Below are 15671 nucleotides of genomic sequence, written 5' to 3'. Positions count from 1 at the left end.
CTGGAATCTGAAGTGGGTTTGGGAGTCAGATCCAGGCACATTGATTCAGGACACAGGCATCAGGCAGTGTCTTAACCACTGTGCCATACGCCCACCCCGACTGAGGATTTTAAAAAGTTACTTCAGTCCTGTAAATTCTTGTAGTGAAGACACTAGGTAGTGCAATACACATATCTGACATAAGAATACAATATTAGGTGGTTATTTTTTCTCTTCCTCAGCAAGGTAAACACTTTAAAACAGTATCATTCTATTTCCCTCTTACTTAATGTGCTTTCATAATTACATATCTTTCTATATAATTCTCCACATTATTTTTATTTGTCTTACGTGTAGTCAACATCTACTTATATTTATCATTCCTTTCTGCATTTCTGACCTTCTTCCTTTTGCCTGAATGACGGCCATATATATCCACATATTTATGTGTATGCCTCCTATGTCTATCTATTTATTTATCCATCCACGCATCTATACTAATACATATTGGTTCAGGCATACTGGGTCTGAATTCTTCCAGTTTTGGTTTGTCTGAACATGTTTCTATTTATTTCCATCCTTTTTTTTTTTTTTAAAGGATTTTTATTTATTTATTTGAGAGGTATAGCTACAGAGAAAGGGAGAGAGAGAGAGAGAGGTCTTCCATCCACTGGTTCACTCTCCCAGATGACCACAACGGCCGGAGCTGCACCGATCTGAAGTCAGGAACCAGGAGCTTCTTCTGGGTCTCCCACATGGTTGTAGGGTCCCAAGGATTTGGGCCATCTTCTACTGCTTTCCCAGACCATAGCAGAGAGAGTTGGATTGGAAGTGGAGCAGCCGCGTCTCGAACTGGCGCCCATATGGGATGCCAGTACTGCAGGCCAGGGCGTTAACCCACTGTGCCACAGCGCCGGCCCTTGCTTTCTTTCTTAAAGATTTATTTAATTATTTGAAACTCAGAGTCACACACACACACACACACACACAAAATCTTCCACCCACTGATTCACTCTCCAGGGGCTCAAGCACTTGGGCCATCCTCTGCTGCTTTTCTAGGTGCATTAGCAGGGAGCTGGATCAGAAGTGGAGCAGCCAGGTGTTGAACTGGCACCCATATGGGATTCCAGTGTCACAGGTGGCGGCTTTACCTGCTCCACCACAGTGCTGGCCCCAGCTGCGTTCTTTCTTAATAATAATAATAATGGTTGGAGCTATTATTCCAGTGTGTCTTCTAGTTGTTGAAGAAGCTGTAACTCTAATTATTGCTCCTTTGATGGCAATCTGTCTTATTTCTCTGGTTGTGTTTAAAATATTTGTGGTTTTTTTTTTTACAGGTCTACTCAAAAGTGCCTCTGTTTTACTTTATTTAACCATTTTTTGGTTATTTGGCTCTGCCAATTAATGTATTTAATTAGTTTTGGAAATATCTCAACTAATTACTCTTCAAGTCGTATTCCTGTTCCTTTATTTCTGTCCTCAAAGAAACTTTATGGATCTTTTATGTCAGTGCCATGGTATGAAAAAAAAGAGAAGCACAAAAATTGAGAGTAAGGATTTTGGAGGCTTTATAGCAATTGGCAGAGTAATTTTTTTCTTTGAATTTAACAAAAATTTGGGCTTATATTTGGTACGACTTTGTATAATTTCATTGTTCTACTAATTGATCCAAATTGCATTTTATAAGTGCGTCATTTATGCAATTCTGGATATTTCAATTGTTTTGGATGTGCTTTTCTATGTCTCACATACTTTTATGATTTTTCCCTTTGCTTTCTTCCCATGCATCATTCTGGATATTTTATTTCATATCACAAATTCTCTCTTCAGCCATGTGAAATTAACTATGAAACCCATTTTTTATCTTAGTTGATAATTTGTATTTTTTATTTTTTTAAAGATTTATTTATTTATTTAAAGTCAGAGTTACACAGAGAGAAGGAGAGGCAGAGAGAGGGAGAGAGTCTTCCATCTGCTGGTTCACTCCCCAATTGGCTGCAATGGCCGGAGCTGCGCCCATTTGAAGCCAAGAACCAGGAGCTTCTTCTGGGTCTCCCACGCGGGTGCAGGGACCCAAGGACTTGGGCCATCTTCCACTGCTTTCCCAGGCCACAGCAGAGAGCTAGATTGGAAGTGGAGCAGCCGGGACTTGAACTGGCAGCGGCTTTACCGCCTTTGCCATAGCGCCAGCCCCAGTAATTCGTATTTTTTTTTTAAATGCTAGGATTTTTATTATCTTTTAAAAAATGGTTTTCAGTTTTTTGCCAAAATTCTCAAGGTTGACATTCATATCTTTAAACAAAACAAATGTAGTGTTTTATTTTAATTTTTTAAAAAAGATTTGTTTACTTATTTGAGAGGCAGAGTTAAAGAAAAAGGGAGAGAGAGAGAGAGAAGTCTTCCATTCGCTGGTTCACTCTCCAAATGTCTGTAACAGCTAGGGTTGAGCCAGGCCAAAGCCAGGAGCCAGCAACTTCATGGGCATCTCCCACGTGGGTGCAGGGGCCCAAGCACCTGAGCCCTCATCCACTGATTTCTCAGGCACATTAAAAGGGAGCTGGATCGGACCAGTGCCGGTATGGGATGCTGGTGCTGCCTATGAAGGCTTACCCAGCCACACCACAGCACCAGCCTCTATTTTCACATTTTATAACTTGCTTTATTTATTTGGTTTACTGTTGCATATGCCATGAAAGACAAAGCTGTCTGCAAGGCAGACTTAGCTGCCTTGGTCTCTCTCCTCCCCCAGATTCTAAACCAGCAGTTCTTCCATTATCTTATTATCAAGCAGTTAAAAACTTTTTCTTTTGTTTTACTAATTGTTGTCAGTGGGAGAGTTAGTCTGAATTACCTTGTTCTCTATTAGAGCAGGAAATCCCAAATAATCTAGATTTAACGAAACATCTGTCTAAATGGATAAATAAAAAGATGTTTTAAACAGAGAGACTAAGTCCGGAGATTTCCTTGATAATACCAACTCGGTTGAACAACAAGAAAAGACAGAGCTGACACTTCTCTCGCTTCTCAGGTGTCTTCAGTCCCATATCTAGAGAAAGCCACGGACAGAGGGATCTGGCTCTGACAACACCCAGGTAGAGGTGATCCTTCAGCAGCAGGTGTGGAAGTAACTTTTTAATGCTGCTATGGTGTGTGTGAATGTGTCTCCCCAAAAGCAAACTTAATCCCCAGTGCAGCGGTGTTGGGAAGTGGGGCCCAGTGGCGGCGTTTAGGTCCTGAGGGCTCCACTGGTGTGAGTGGATTAGCGCTGTCAGAGGGCTTGAGGCGGTGCCTCCGGCTCTGGCTCTCTCTCGCCCTGCAATGCCTCCCACCCTGCTAATGATGCAGCGACAAGGCCCCTGTTGCATGCAGGACCCATGACAGACTTCCTGGCCCTCAGGACTGTAAGAAAAACATCTCTGTACTTTATAAGTTTCCCAGCATAGCAGCACAAACAGACTAAGACAAATGCATTTGGAAAATAGGTATTTAGAAAATTGCAATAGTTATGCAACCCTATTGCCAAAAATGTGGTAAGTACATCTCTTTAAAAACTTTTTTCTGCATAGTTATGTTGGAAGCAGAATTTTTAACCTTTCAAAAACTATTAGAAAGTACTTCCAAGGAGCTTTGCATCCATTTCTTAGTCATTTCTATGAACAACTAAATGACACTAAGGAAAGATGGAAATTTGCCAGTCCTTTTTTTCTCTACCAAATCAGTAGATTCAGTTGAAAAACAAGTATCTTGCTTTAATAAGATAAGCCAATAAGACTCTTCTCTCATTATAATCAAAAGGTATTTTTGAAAGATATCTTTTCCATGTCTGATAGCTATTAAAACTAAGCATTGAAATCATCGAATTTAGAATCAGACTTTTGGGGTGGGGTTGTGCGGCCGGTTAAGCTGCTGCCTGCGATGCAAGCATACCATATTGGAGCACTGGTTCAAGTTCCAGCTGCTCCACTTCTGATCCAGGTGCCTGCTTATGTGCCTGGGAAAGTAGCTTGGGCCCTGCTACCTACACGGGAGACCTGGATGGAGTTCTAAGCTCCTGGCTTTGGCCACTGCATCCATTAGGGGAGTGAACCAGCAGATGGAAGACCTCTATCTCTCTCTGTGTCTCCCTGTCTCTCTCTGTCACTCTGCATGTCAAATAAATAAATCTTTTTTTTAAATCAGACTTTTTATTCACAACGGATTAAAAAATGAAGCACATTCACATAGCTCTATGAAAATATTATTAAGAAGAATTTCAAAGGTGAGAGCAAAATCATTAAGAGCTTTATACAAAAATTTTTTTAAAAGATTTATTTATTTATTTGAGAGGCAGAGTTACAGACAGAGACAAGCAGAGAAAGAGAGAGAGAGAGATCTTCCGTTCGCTGGTTCACTCCCCAAATGGCCACAATGGCCAGAGTTGAGTAGATCTGAAGCCAGGAGCTAGGAACTTCTTCCAGGTCTTCCACGTGGGTGCAAGGGCCCAAGAACTTGGGCCATCTTCCACTGCTTTCCCAAGTGCATTAACAGAGAGCTGGATTGGAAGAGGAGCAGCCAGGACACGAACTGGCACCCAAATGGGATGCCAGCACCACAGGTGGAAGCTTAACCCACTATGCTATGGTGCTGGCCCCTTTATACAAATTTCAAAAATTTTATTTTTCAATTCTAGTTCATCTTTCTACTTTTCAAATTTATAAATTTATCTTTTACCATTTATATTTTAAAATATGTGTTATATAGCTCATCTTCCTCTATAGGAAGCACATAGCGCTTATATTGTGCATCTATGTATATGTACAAACATACTTCTTTTTTAAAATTATTTTTTATTTTTTATTTTTTGACAGGCAGAGTGGACAGTGAGAGAGAGAGATAGAGAGAAAGGTCTTCCTTTGACCTTGGTTCACCCTCCAATGGCTGCCGCAGCAGGTGCGCTGCGGCTGGCGCACCGCGCTGATCTGATGGCAGGAGCCAGGTGCTTCTCCTGGTCTCCCATGGGGTGCAGGGCCCAAGCACTTGGGCCATCCTCCACTGCACTCCCTGGCCACAGCAGAGAGCTGGCCTGGAAGAGGGGCAACTGGGACAGAATCCGGCGCCCTGACCGGGACTAGAACCCGGTGTGCAGGCACCGCAAGGTGGAGGATTAGCCTAGTGAACCGCGGCGCCGGCCTCAAACATACTTCTACACACACACACATATATATAATATGAAGCTAAATAAATATATATGTCTTGGGGCGACTGCTTGAAATATGTGCAGAAAGTTTGGAGCCTCTTATTGAAGGTTGTCTCTACAAGATGACTTTCTGGTCTTCAGCACTGTGGACAAGTAGGTCTCTACCACCCACCTCCATTTTCTTTCAAAGCACTCTGATTATTGAGTTAATAGTCTTAACCATAAATTATATATTTATTTGTTTGCTGACTTATGCAATAGATTATAAGCTCCAGGAGGACAAAGAGTACGTTTATTTACTTACCAACAATACTCAGGGCCCAGGACAGCATCTGGAACTTGCTAATTACTCGCTATTTATTGCAGGAATAGATAGAGTTGTATGTTTCAAAGTGAGGCTGACTTGGTGTGTCTCAGCAATTCAACCTCCTGATGCCCAGGAGTTTCCCCTGGGGTTGTATTAGGGTTGGTGTAAGTGATCAGAAGAATGTAGTCAGAGTGGTCGTCTGTTACTTCAAGGACCAGGTTAGGTAAGACACTGGGTGCTTCCAAGTTGGTCTCTCTGTCTCTTTCCCATCACTTGCCCTGAGGGAAGCCAGCTACCATGGCACCGGCTGCTTCTTACGGATGGAGCTGAAGACTGCCAACAGCCATGTGCATGAGCGTGGAGGGGGTCGTCCAGCCCGTCCTGTGACTGCAGCTGGACACCGTCGATGAGCGACCCTGAGACAGAGCACAGAGCGAAGCCACTCCTGGATCCCTGACTCTTAGCAACTGTGTCAGGTCATCAATGCTTGCTGTCTTAAGCTGCTTAGCTTGGAGCCATTTGTTACTCAGCAATTGCTAACCAACACACTGCATGTACTTGGACATATGACTTCATCTCTTGGAGCCTGTTTCTTTTTTTTTCCCCCAAACTGTAATAATATCCTCTTACAGTGCTGTTGAAGCATACTCCCTACTTTATTACGTTTCTTAAGTAAAGGGAAAGCTTAAGAAGAAAGCTACAGAGCAGCTGTAACAAGCAGGCACACAGAATGGGCGCTTGTTAAACTGCTAAGCCCCTGCTTAGACAACCACATCTCACGTCGGAGTGCCAGTGCCTGGGTGTGAGTCTGGCTCTGCTCTCCGCGCCAGTTTCCTGCTAACGTGCATCCTTGGAGGCAGCAGGTGATGCATCAAGTTCTTGGGTCCTGGCCACCCACCTAGGAGATTCGGATTGAGTTCCTAGCTCCTGGCTTCAGTCTGGCCCTGCTCTGGCTGTTGTGGGCATTTAGGGAGTGAACCAGCAGATGGAAGATCTGTCTGTCTCTCTGGAGTATGATATCCTCAGATAAATAAATATTCAAGTAAATAAATAATTAGTTTGAAAAAGCAAGCAGGGAAAAAAAAATTAGAGAATAGCCATGTTGGGCCCATTAAGTGTAGGGACCACTACCTCTATCTGCTTTTGTCCTAGACCCTAAGAGTATCATGGTGTCACAGCCCACAGAATGAGGGTCACAGGTGTGAGACATATATCCTTGTCTTCCTTAAGAGCACGTTTGCATTTAAGGAGGTTGCAGCAATCCAGAAAATCCTTTCTTCTGGAACAGGGGCTCTCAAACTTTACCAAGCATCAGAGTTAAACACCAATTGCTGGAATTCAAACATTTTCAAGCCCCAGAGTGGTGGGGCCCAGGCCTTCCAACTTTGTTTTTTAAAGATTTATTTTATTTATTTGAAAGACAGAGTTATGGAGAGAGGTAGAGACAGAGAGAGAGAGAGAGAGGTAGAGAGGTGGAGAGGGAGAGGGAGAGAAAGAGAGAGAGAGAGAGAGAGAGAGAGAGAGAGAGGTTTTCTATCTGCTGGTTCACTCCCCAAATGGCCACAATGGCTGGAGCTGAGCTGATCCTGGCCAGGAACCAGGAGCTTCTCCTGGATCTCCCATGTGGGTGCAGGGGCCCAAGCACTTGGGCCATCCTCCAATGCTTTCCCAGGTGCATTAGCAGGTAGCTGGACCGGAAGTGGAGCATAGTGCCCATAGGGGATGCGGGCACTGCTGGCCAGGGCTTTAATCCGCTGCAGCACAGCGAAAGCCTCCTTCACATTTTTAACAGCTTCCCAGAGTGGTGCTGATGGTTACCGGTCAGGGGACCACTGCTGTAGAACACTGTAGTTTCCGATCAGTGAAGCATCATAGTGCAGGATAATAGGGAGTACTAAAGTTTAGGCAAAGTGTGGGGTAAAAACCAATTCCAAGTTCTTTACTGTAATAAACAATGCCCTGCATGATGTAACCCCTCTTTGCCTCATGCTGGGTTTCGTTTCTCTCTCTCTCTCTCTCTCTCTCTCTCTTTTTTTTGGTGGTATCTGTTTGATTCAATGAGAAAGTGATCATAACTGCAAGAGAAACAGGGACACTTGGAGGAGGCTCAAGCCGAGCCCATTTCTTAATCCTCACTGGGAGAGGGTTAACAACCATTGGACAGATTCCGTAAACCAGCAAATCAGCGGTTCCACTGCAAATGAGCAAAAAGAGGCCTGTCACCTGCCCCAAGGCCAGGGCGAGTCTGGGAGGTGGAACCCTGCCAAAGGCAGCTGTGACCCGGGATTCTGGGTTGGCCCTGCTCCCTTCCCAGGCTCTGTCTGGGCAGTGAGGGATGGCGGGAAGTTGGCTCAGGAGAACACTGGAGGTCCCCAAATTGGGGCTGGAGCCTGCTGAGGGGCAGTCCTACTTAGAGCGTTTGGAGGAAAGCTTCCTCATGGATGACCTGCGGCTGCTGCCCCACGGTCAGGGTGATGTTCGCCTGTCACAAACAGGTCATCCAGCTTGCCCCATGACCCCAGCGGTCTGTGCGGGGAACCTAGGCCATCTGCTCAGCCATTCATGAAAGCACCGACGTTGTCTGTGCGTCCGTGGGCCACACTCTTGTCCCGCAGACCACAGTGGTCACCCGGCCCTGTGGTGATGGAGATGGCCGGCTCTTTCACTGAGTGGCTCACTGTCATTTTTCCACACCAGCAGCTGACGGCTTGAGAGCAGTGGGTACAGTGATGCTGCACTTGGTGCGTGGAGAAGACTTGCATCAGCCCTCTCCCCCTTCTCGTCCCCTGGCCTCCCGGGATTCACGGTCCTCCATGCCCCGCCCCCTGACCCGGATCTGCTGCATCGGTTTCCTTCCGGGTCAAGATGGCTCCCGGGCTAGCCTGCGCCCAGCCCGGCTTCCTCCCCGGGGCTGCAGTGGGCCTGAGAAGCTATGCAGCCACATCCCATCGGCCAGGAAGTGCAGACACGAAGATGACCGAGGATCCCAAACTTTTTTTTTTTAACCTTCTCCCAGGGAGGATTATAAAATGGGCTCAACTTACAATTTTGGATTTTACCGTGGCACAAAAGTGATATGTGTTTGAATTTTGATCTTATCCTGAGCTAGAGGAATGCAGTCTGATACTCTCTCGGGATGCTGGGCAGTGACCGCAGCCGCAACAGCTACAGGGACTAACAGCTGACTCTGCAGTGTGCCGAGTTGTTGAACGACGATATTAGGTAGGCCGGATGTAGTAAATGCATTTTAACTTAACGATGTTTTCAACTTGTGATGGGCTTATCGGGGGACGTAACCCAATAGTAATTTGAGAAGCAGTTCTATTCACTTTGGCTTGCTTTCTGTTCTTCAAAAACACCCAGCCTATTTCTGTCTGTGCACTTGTCTTTCCAGCTGCCTCGGGTGCTTCTCGCCTAGGTGATGGCAGTCCGTGTGTCCTCATGACGGCCCAGCTGCAAAGGACTCCTTCCTGGCTTCCCACCCGAAGAAGCCATTCTCTACTACACTTGCCGCTCACCTTACTTATCGGGACCTGAAACTGTCTCGTTATTTGCTTTTGTTGGAAAATTCCAATGTAGCAGCTGCCTCTTCTCTTGGGTTCTTTGCTGTCTCCTGCACCTGACACAGGGCTTGGTATATGGAGGCACCCACTAAATGTCTGCTGGTTGGACGTGTGGGTGTCTGGTGTGGGCCTCTTGCATTATAACCTAGTTTTGGGGGAAAATAAAGAACATGGAGAAAGGAATATGGTAGCCCGGTGACTGTGGCCCCGCCCCTACCTGCCTTCCCACATAGTATGGCTGCTAGGGTTCTGCCTGGCTTGTGGTGTGTAGCAAAGGGGTTTGCACTCTCCCCTGCTCCCTGTCTTCCGCACCCTTGGTTGCCTCATGGGAAGACAACATGGGGACTTGGGCAATGCTTTTCACTCTCGGGATTCCAGAGAGTTGTTATACCGGTCAGTTGTTCATGCATCTGGAACACCCTTGGCTTGTATGAGTTATTCCCTTGGGACTGGCTGGCATGTGCCAAGTTGTCCTTGGCTATGGCAAGGGAAGGAGAGCGGCTCCTCCACTTCGTCAGGTGTCCGGTGGGCTCTTGTCTGTATGTTTCCCCAGGGATCTCCAGCGGTTGGAGGTTCCTGGTTAGTAATGGAGCTGATACATCTCATCAACAAGGATGTGCAGACACTAAGATGAACAGAGAAGCAAACCTACTTACTCAGATAGCTTCAAGTTATATTTGTTTTCCTCTCAATGGTTTACTCATTAAAAGTTGAGTTCCTGTGCCAATGTTGGCAGTACACGAGGCATGGACATTCTCTCCGCAGACAATTGCTGGTGGTCTGAGTGACTCACCCTACACTCTCACCTCCTCCTGGTTCTGCCCTTGGCGCCTGGTCTTGGGAGGTTTGCATTCTTGTAGTAATCTCGGGCTGCTGCCCGGGGCCAGGGGCAAAAACAACAGGACTCTCTCCAGGGCATTTGGGAGTGAGCCTCATTGTCTGGTCCTTGCTTTGACTGTTGATTGCATGAGGCTTGGGGGAGGGTTTCCCAAATAAGGAGACTGGAGCGGCCTCTTGGTTGGGGATGCTCCTGACCTCCTCAGCAGTGGGCTGGAAATATTTACATAGACACATTTCACATTTTATCTGTCCTTTGGCTGGGCATGTAGAACATTCCAGCTATACTAACTTCTTTCACTTCTGCCCTTTATCCATAGTAAAGCCAGGTCGAGGCACTGATACTTGATTAGTGACTTTGGCATTGCTTGCACACCTTGTTGTGCCAGGAACACACTAAAGATGGATTTGACAAGAAGCAGAGGTCGTGGGCGGGGAGGCTCTGACAGCTCCCAGAGGAGCTGCCTAGGGGGTTTTGTCAGGATAGCTCCTCCTCCTCTACAGCTTTGCCGTGTTTGTGTGGGAGTTCAGTTCAACAACAACTGTGGAAGCACCTACTCCATAGCAGGCACCATTCCTAAGTGGCTACGGGGGATACCAAGGCTAATGGAATTCTGTCTTTGCCTTCAAAGAGCTCGGAATCTTGTTGGGTGAGGAACATGTGGTGGTGGCTTGAAGATGGCCACAAATTCTTCCTACTCTTTTCTTTGAATTGAGGCTGGCTGTGTCACTGGTTTTGGTCCCCAGAACATGGTGGAAGCCATGTTGTGTAATTTCTGAGTTTGGGCCTTAAAAGTGACACAGCTTCTGCTTGTGTCACTCTTAAAATACTTCTTCCAAGGAGCGTTTGTCGCCTTCTAAGGAGTCTGACGTCCAAGAAGGCCACCATGCTGTGAGGAAGCCCAGGCTAGCCACAGGGACTGAGAATGCGAGAGGACACTGAGGCACTGCATGTGTGAGTCCAACCTTCAGGGGCCGCCTTAACCCCAGCTATGAGCTGAACGCAGTTGAGTGAGGAACCTCCTCCGTGCTGCGTGGAGCAGAACTGCCCAGCCAAGTTTGCCTCAGTTCTTGAGTTATGAGCAAATAAAATGGATTTTGCTTTAACTCATCAAGTTTTGGAATAGTTTGTTATGCAGCGATAGGTAATGAAACCTGCACATGTATTCTTAGATCCTGATGGAGGTGTGTATGGGCTGCCATAGGAGCCTGGAAGAGAGGGCCCTGGTCAGCCTGTAGCGATGACACATGGTTATGGAATGCTTCCCAAAGGCTTGCTTGTGCCGAATACCCTCCCTGAAGATCTGATGTGAGCCAGGGGAGTAGAGCAAGAAAGCCTGGAGGTGATTACCAGCGTGGCACACAGGAGAGGGGTCTTCAAGCAGGTGTAAGAGATGACGTAATGGGTAAATTTGCAAAGGTGTTCATAATAATAATAGTGATAATTAATCTGAGCACGGACTGCATGACAGATCAAAAGTCTTATACGCATCAACTTACCTGATTCCCTTATTATCTGTTTTCCTTTAGAGGAAAATGAGGCACGAAGAATTTAAGCAACCGGCTCAAAGGCACTGAGCCAGCCAGGGCAGGGGAGGGATTTGAACCAAGGCAAGGGCTTGAGGCGCTTTGAGTGCCCCCTTCAACAGCTTGGGATTTGTTCTGCAGAAAATGCGGAGTGACTGAAAGGTGTAAGTCAGGGAGTGGTGGGGTCACAGCCAAAGATTGTGTAGTTCTGTAATTTACCCCACTTTGTGCATTTGCAGGTCCATGGCCCATTTCTCAGCAGTGCCCGTGAACTCCTCTTGGTGCTACAGGGAAGGAGGGTGGTATGGGCGACGCGTGCTACTCTGCATCTGGTCGTGGCGGTGGAGGGAAGAACAGGACGCCCGGGGAGAACATGGGTGTGGCGGCCACCGAGAGGGGAGAGTGGGTCACATCCTTGACCTCACGGAAGAGGGGAGAGTGGGTCACATCCTTGACCTCACGGAAGAATGCGACGGGAAGCAGCAGCATGTGGGAAGCAGCCTGTCGGGAGGTCTGCTGAGCTGAAGCACAGACAGGCTCTGGGCTTCACAGACATTCTGCCTTTTCCTTCTTCATCCTCCCCATGGCCATTCAAGCGATTAGCATCAAATTATTGAAAACAGCTGTCGGGTTCCTAGGCGCCTTCGGCAGCCAAGAGAGAATTCACAGAAACTCAGAACCACTCGTCTGGCCCTAGCTTTGGCTTTCTGAGGGGCTCCTCGTGGGCTGACCGCGGGGGAGTTGCTCCGGCACCTGTCTGTTTCCTCTGTCCCCTGCGCTCTCTGCATAGCTAAGGGCAGCCGGGCAGACTCAGGAGAGCCACAGCCTCACTCTAGCGGCCTTGTGTTAAAGAAGGTAGCAATCGAGTGTATGAGGGCTCTTCATGGAAAACGTGCTTTACGAAAAAACTGCGCATGGATTTCTATTTCCTTTTTTACATCAAAACACACTTACCTTTTAATTCCGTTTACAGTGAGCCCTCATATAACCCATTTTGAAGGATCCCCATATAAAAAGAAAGAGGCCTGGCTTAGGGTCCAGGAGAAGGTGGGCGATGCGGCCTTAGACTTACCTTGCGGGACGCTTGCGCTGGGTGCTGTGTGCAAGTGTCCGGAGTTTATCGATTCCCAAGGTTCTCCTCTGTACTATGAGGGTGTTGGATGAAGGGTAGTTTCATCTCCAGTAACAAAAGCAGGCATCCTGAAGGTTAACTGCACATGGACCGAATGTCTAACCCTGCGCCAGGGCCTATGTTCATGTTATTTATTTAATCCTCACTGTATCCCGATCTCAGGGATGCTCTCTGGAACCTTCCTTATCCTAGTCAAAGCTTTCTGTATGCACGATCTGTTGCTGTGTAGCACATGGTCTCGAATCTTGGCAGTTTAAACCAACAATCCAGGCTTAGGTGTCACGGTTTCTGTGGGTCAGGAATTAGGAGCAGCTTGGCTGGGTGGTTCTGGCTTGGAGTCCTTTTATGAGTTTGCTGGGGCAGCACTCAGCTGAAGCCGTGACAGAGGTTGGGGGATCACCTGAAACATGGCAGGGTGGCATTGCCTATTGGCAAGGTTGGTGCTGCTGGCTGTTGGCAAGAGGCCTCTTGTGTTACTACCTTGCCAGAGGACTGTCCGTGGGACTACTTGAAGGTCCTCACCACGTGGCAGCCGGCTTGCTCCAGAGTGAGTGATGTGGCAACTGCTGTGTTTTTTGCGCCCTGTCCTTGGGAACCACACCCCACCATTTCCACAGTGTCCTGTGGTTACCTTGATCAGCCTGTTCAGTGTGGAAAGGACTCATAAGAGAACATGAATACCAGGAGGTGAGGAGCATGAGTGACTGTCTTTAAAGTCGTCTCTTACCTCTTTCCCCTAAATTTCTACCATGCTAATGTCTTATGTCTAATAGTACTTACCTGAAATTATCAGATTTTTTGTTTGTTTGTTTGAGACCCATTTTCCTCCCTGACCAGAAGGTAAGCTTCCTAAGGGCCAGAATTTTTTTTTTTTTTAAATTGCTTTTCCCCCTGCACCTGCAATAATGCCAAGTGCAGTCCATGGTCAGTATCAAGTGTGATGTAGATACTGTTGTTGTGCCAGTTTCAGGTGGAGAAAAAGAGGCCCAAAAAAGTTAATTTGCCTGACATCATTTTAGAGAGTAACCGATGGAGCTGGGGTTCCAGCTGACGCGTAGCTTATCAATAGCTTACCTGGGTAACGCTCGTTGACGCCAGTGCTGCCGTTATGGTGGAATGATGCCTGGGTATAGAGGGTGGGACAGCAGCCAGCAGAAGGGCTGGGAGAATGCCAGCACCATTGGGAAATAGCAGGAGGAAGTGTGTGAGTGAGGGAGTGTGTGTATGAATGAACATGATGGTTGAGCATGTGCACCTGTGTGATGGAGCGAGCGAGGAAGAGAGAGAGTGTGAGAATGTATGATGTGTGGGTACAGTTGCTGGATCTTTGAAGGGAAGATAATGTATTCTGGACAACTCTTCTGACACAGACCTGGAGATAATGCTTTGACCTTAGTCTTTTTTCCCCCTCTACATTCTTGGAAAAATTTGTCTCTAAGGAATATCCTTATTAAAATGACTAAGTAGATTTTCCTTTTAAAAAAATCCCATGAGCAATTTAAGTCATTATTTGACTAGCAACCATACTGCCAAATTGCACATGGATTGCTAACTTGATTATGTTTGTGGGAATTAGCCATTTTCTGGATTATTTACCAGCAAAAGAAAAGTACTATGTTTTGGCCACCCACTCTCCATTCTCCTTTGCAGCCTCCTCTGGGAGGGTCCCAGCTATTCATCAAACAACAATGCCTTACCCACCCATTTTCCTGGCCTGGGAGGTAGAAATTTGGGGGAGGAGTGGAGGGACAAGGTTAGGGAAAGTTGCTCACTTATTCTCCCTCCATGAGGCATTCTGGGTGCTGAGGTTGGGAGCAAGGGGTGTGTCTCTGTGTGGGAGGGACCTTTGGTCTTTAAGTGGGACCAGTGGGACACCCATGAGCAGGATTACAGAAGCCAGCTGCTGGGGAGGCTCTGATTTCGCTCTGAAAAGAGGGTGATGATGGTTTCTGAGTTTCTTTTTTTTTTTTTTTTGACAGGCAGAGTGGATAGTGTGAGAGAGAGAGACAGAAAGGTTTTCCTTTTCGCACTGAACTGAAGCCAGGAGCCAGGTGCTTCTCCTGGTCTCCCATGTGGGTGCAGGGCCCAAGGACTTGGGCCATCCTCCACTGCACTCCCTGGCCACAGCAGAGAGCTGGCCTGGAAGAGGGGCAACCAGGACAGAATCCGGCGCCCCGACTGGGACTAGAACCCAGTGTGCCAGCGCCGCAAGGCGGAGGATTAGCCTATTGAGCCACGGCGCCTGCCGGTTTCTGAATTTCTTCAAAGCTCATCTCAGTGCTCCAGGGAAGGAACGCAGAGGGACACCGTACACAGAAGGCCTACTGAGGAAAGATGCAGGGTTCCCATTTAGCTTGAAAGTCTCCCCAGGGACCTGTGGATGCTCGGCTGGGCCGAACCCACACCTGGCTGCAGGATCCAAATGAGCTTGGCCCTCCGCTAGGAAGCATGTCTTCATCAACAGTGTCTAGACAGGGAGTGCAACGCAGTGCGTCAAGGAGACTGGCATTCTCCCTGTGCTTACCGAGCCGGCCAGAGTTCACTGGGGCAAGATTCTGCTAGAGCCTCATCTTCCTAGCCCCACCCCAACCCCCCTTTGAGGGGCTGTAGCATAGTAGTTAGAGCACGGGTCTCGGAGTTTGTTTCAGTTTGTGTCCTGGCTCTGGCACCGACTGTGGCTGTAGGTCCTCAAATGTAAAATGCAGGGGACCAGCGCCGTGAATCCCATGTGGGCGCCGGGTTCTAGTCCAGGTTGCTCCTCTTCCAGTCCAGCTCTCTGCTGTGGCCCAGGAGTACAGTGGAGGATGGCCCAAGTGCTTGGGCCCCTGCACCTGCATGGGAGACCAGGAGGAAGCACCTGGCTCCTGGCTTCGGATCAGCGCGGTGCGCCGGCTGCAGCGGCCATTGGAGGGTGAACCAACGGAAAAAGGAAGACCTTTCTCTCTGTCTCTCTCTCTCACTGTCTATAACTCTGTCAAATAAAAAAAAAAAATGTAAAGTGCAGATAACTATTCTTACTTCAGAGAGTAGTTGTGAACATGAAATTGGGGCCAGGCATATGTTGTATTCAATAATTCTTTCCACACATGCACTTGGAACAATGTCTGTGGAAAATATAAATTAAATTTGTGGAAAGTGGGATTAAAAGAT

The 15671-nt window shown here is 47.4% G+C and overlaps 1 long non-coding RNA gene across 3 annotated transcripts in view; it reads left to right on the top strand.

The window, feature by feature from the left end:
- The first annotated feature begins 7491 nt into the window (after window positions 1–7491).
- Window positions 7492–15671, top strand: part of LOC127486705 (uncharacterized) — a 76367-nt gene continuing 68187 nt past the window's right edge. The window contains exons 1-2 of one of the 3 annotated variants that reach the window (XR_011386859.2): window positions 7492–8684; window positions 8857–9208. This is a non-coding gene — a long non-coding RNA (uncharacterized LOC127486705). Of the gene's footprint in view, window positions 8685–8856; window positions 9209–15671 lie in introns of those variants that run through there. The other 2 variants (XR_011386858.2, XR_016229856.1) reach the window with 2 other exon arrangements.

This window comes from Oryctolagus cuniculus, chromosome 2 (genome assembly GCF_051225735.1).
Source record: "Oryctolagus cuniculus isolate XC-2025 breed Fujian yellow rabbit chromosome 2, ASM5122573v1, whole genome shotgun sequence".
Taxonomy (NCBI): domain Eukaryota; kingdom Metazoa; phylum Chordata; class Mammalia; order Lagomorpha; family Leporidae; genus Oryctolagus; species Oryctolagus cuniculus.
The sequence above is the reverse complement of the archived record's forward strand: the minus strand, read 5'-3'. Positions and strand labels throughout refer to the sequence as shown.